The sequence below is a fragment of the Heterocephalus glaber genome, unplaced genomic scaffold (assembly GCF_053883595.1).
Source record: "Heterocephalus glaber isolate CG9 unplaced genomic scaffold, H.glaber_assembly_v1.0 deba00000594, whole genome shotgun sequence".
In the NCBI taxonomy this organism is placed as follows: Eukaryota; Metazoa; Chordata; class Mammalia; order Rodentia; family Bathyergidae; genus Heterocephalus; species Heterocephalus glaber.
Genome location: NW_028258151.1, coordinates 8304746 through 8308880, shown reverse-complemented (window position 1 = coordinate 8308880; position 4135 = coordinate 8304746). Strand labels below are relative to the sequence as shown.

At 36.6% G+C, this 4135-nt stretch overlaps 1 pseudogene; it reads right to left on the bottom strand.

The window, feature by feature from the left end:
• Positions 1-385: 385 nt before the first annotated feature.
• Positions 386-631, bottom strand: LOC101722411 (costars family protein ABRACL pseudogene; annotated as a pseudogene).
• Between the last annotated feature and the right edge of the window lie 3504 nt (positions 632-4135).

Below are 4135 nucleotides of genomic sequence, written 5' to 3'. Positions count from 1 at the left end.
ATGTTTGGGGTTTTTTTTGTTGTTGTTGTTGTTGTTTTTCATGTGGGAGTTGGTCATCCATTTGCTGTTTTGACAGAATGTTAAATATCTATAGAAATTGTCTAAGAATGCTTTATGAAACAAACATTCCCCTAACCCCTCAAAAAAAAGGCCTCATTGCCTACATTTCCCAGAGTCCTGAGAAAAAATAATAGGCTTTGCTTATTTTACAGTGTAATACATACAATTTCTTTTGAGATATAAAAAAGGAAGACTTCTAAAATATGAGACCCCTTCTGTTTACAAGGTTTTATAAAAATACATTAAGTTCATGTTTGTTCTTTGACTTAACATTTCAGTTTATCAGAAAACAAAAACAGTAACACAAAAAGATGTGCAAACCATATTAATCTTGCAGCAACATAATGTCAACATCGTCATGAACACCTTGTAAAAGTAGCTCTCCGGGATACGTAACAATCTTCCTTCGTTTGGCAGCTTTGAGCGTTCCTACTAATGCCTCAAAGAGGTTGGTACATTTGTCATCTCGAAAAAGGACCCCAAATTTCACGCTTAACTTTCCATCGGCATTTTTTGAACCCAAGCGATGAATTTCCTCCACTAAGAGGTTGACTTCATGATTCACATTCATTATCACATCTTGGCCTTGTTTTCTCGTCCAGTAAAGAGCTGGGGCCTCCTAGGGCCGGACCAGGTGTCCGCTGTGTACAGAGGAGGCAAAGGCTGAAGAGGGAAGTGGCCAAGGCAAAGATAAACGCTGCTGCGGAGGAGGCCGAGGAGGAGGCTTCAGGGGAGGAGGAGCAGGGCCATGAGTTTGTTTTTTATGGCACTCAAATTCTAACCCAGGGAATACTGAGTGCTTCCCCAGCCTTATTTATTTGGTTCATTGTTTTTATTTTGAGACAGTGTCTTTCTAAGTTGCCCAACATGGCCTGAAATTCATGATTCGCCTGTCTCAGCCTCCTGAGTAACTGGGATTATAGGCGTGTGCCACTATCACCAGTTTTGCCTAACTTTTATGTTTTCAAGTGACAACTGCAGAGTGACCCCAACATATTACTCCTTCTTTGAAAGAACATGACAAGAGGTGGACTATATAAATCTGTGGTCCTCAAAGATTTGTGTTTGTAACTTGCTTCCAAAACCGGTTTCACTATTCTTTCAGGTTTTGCTTCCTACATCTTCACTACCATGTTTCAAATATATTATGTTTAAGTTTACTTTTTATGACTTCACTTTTTATCACCTTTTTACTACTGCTCAGTTCATTCCTTTCTCTCTACCTCATCACTTTTCAAAGTAGAATTGTTTTTACTTATGTACAAAATTGAGACTGAGATCTACTTCACTGCTAGATGCATCAAAATGGTGTTGACACAGGTATTGAGAAGCCCAAGAAGTAAAAATTTATGGATATTCGGCACAAAGCCAGTTCAGTGTCTGTGCTTCCACCCCACGGTGTTTTGCTTTTTCCTTCTCTATTGCTTATCTCATAACCTCATAGCTCTCACAGATGACATCAGTACAGAAGCAGTGACATTTTTACTGTCATGAATCTTTTTTTAAAAAATGTCACTCTTTCCAGAAATCCATCTACAGACTTCCCTCTGCCTGAGGCTGATGTTGGCTGATGGACCCACTCTTTAGCAAGATCTAGTATGGATAATGACATTATCATCATGGCCTGACTATCTACAGCTCCTTGCTTGTGATTAGAAATGGGTTCAGCACAAGGCCATACTCCATATGCCAGGAGCACAAAAAAAGCATTTGGATAGACAACAAATGACAACTTCTGATCCATGAATGCAAGACTTATTCAGTAACTCCCTAAGTGCAAAGTATCTCAAAGTCTTAAGAAAGTGTCCAGTATGCAGTAGGTGCTCATTCAGTATTTGTGAAATGAATTTATGAATAATACAAATACTAAGGTGGACAATACTAATGTATACTCTTTGAAAGGCAAAATAGGAGATAGGTAAGCACAATCCCAAAGGGACCATAGAAATAAAACAAAGCTTTGACACAGTGGTGTAAAAGAAGTAGATGTTCTAGAATTATACGGTCTCCTGGTTGCTGAATCTTATGGTCAGTTCCTAGTTATGTTACTAGGAGCAGTATATGATACTGGTGACCACTTTCTCTTTTGTACATACTTTTTTCTTTCGACTTTCAGAATGTCACACTCCACTGCTCCCTTCCTATCTCACCACTGGCTGTGTATTTTTCAACTACTTTTATTGTCCTCTCTTTCACTTTTAGTATTGGAGTGCTACAGGGGATAGTCTTTGTTTTTCTTCTCAAGTTATGTCAATTTCCTTAGTGACCTTTCCTATCTCATCTATATAACCAGATATGCTAAAAACAAAAATTTGCTGATATATTTCCACAATTTTTCTTTCTTTCAATTTCTTTTTGCTCTTCTTTTGTCTTTCTTATTTTATTTTTTATAGACTGAGGTAGAAACAAACAAGAAAATGAAATAAAGCTGCTGCTGTGATCGCAGAATTACTGACAACAATCTTTGAAGGAACATGCCCATTGGGAGAAACAATGCAATTTAATTCAACAAATATCTGTGTTGTGCCTATTACGTGAATGACACAGTGCTAAGAAGCCAATTGGGAATCAGTTCTACTTTCAAAATGCTTACAACAGCACAGATAGAATGTCAATACACAAATAACCACAACCATAAATGGAGCCAGAGTAATCCCTGACTCCTTTTCCTGAACAATAAACTTGTGTCCTCCCTCCTCTGTCCTAAGGAAGAAAAAAAAAAAGCAAAAATAAAGCACTAGGGTATTTTTTCACTAAGAATAACCACTTTCATGTCATTCAGTTCCAAAACTCTGAGAAAATTTCTTAGGCTTACTCTACTCGTTCCTTAACATCTGCCTTGTATCACCTCCTCCGTGCTGCAGTCCTGATCTTCAGATCCCCTCCTCTGTGGCTTCTCTCTTCCTCAACTCTCCTGTTGTATTTAATGCCAGAAGCTATGCTTTCTTCCTTCAATGCTGTCACATTGGCTTTTGTTCTCTCATTATCTACCTTTCATTTGAATTACACAGGAGACGTTGGGCTTAATTAAACTATGTGAAAAGATTGCATTGGAAACAAAACACACGGAGAATCAGTAACATAGATATTATGGGAAAAAACAGTGAAAATTTATATTACACAAATGCAAGTAGCAAAAGGGAAAGTGAAGTCATCTAAAGCCATTGTCTACCAAATCCAAGGCATTAAGTCATGAGATATCAACCAATTAAATACGACACAACAAACATAACTGAGACATTTAAGGAATCTGTAAAGCAAGTCACACAGTGAACAACCAAGGATTCGTGATGTATTTGGTTTGAGTGAGGAGCACTGAAGAGAACACAGTTCTTGCCTTTATGCATTGGCAGGGTTTTGTGTGTAAGGAAAAAGTGGAAATTTCAAGAGAGATATTTTTAAAAGTCCTAACAACTTGAGATTTTTATTAATGGAAAGAATTGTCTAGTGAAGCAGTTAATTCAAGCAGAAGCTAAATAGGGATGTTCCGAAAGAGATTCTTGCTTCGGTTAGAAGTTTGAACTATATTAACAGCCACTTGGAATGTGGAAATGTTATGATTAATGAAATCATTAAATGTATATCATTAGGTTAAACTTTCAATTTATGACCCAGACATATTTCAGTTTGTTTCCACACTGGTATCTTGCACTAGAGAGAAGGTGACAGGAGCTAGTTGTGTTATGAGTGATTGATAAGCTCTATGTCTGATGAATTTTGAATAAGAAACATGGCATTCAGAATAGATGGTATAATCATTACACAAAAAACATATTTTGAAAAAATTTAGAAAGTGAGAAAGTACTATAAGTATGGAAATATTTTTCTTTGGACTTTTGGTTAAAAAAAAACAATTTCCATGAAATTTCTAATTAAAATATTTCATTAAGGTGTGCAGTGGTGAAAGATTAAGGTTATAAATTTGAAAATTCAATTAGCAGTAAATAATTGCATTGTTATGTCCTTGGTATGACATTTCCTTTCAAAGTATGGTACAGAAAAACAACAACACTTGTCCCACTTAGTATGAGAGAACATGTTTTTAGTACCTTGAACTGTTCAAGACGTATGTGTA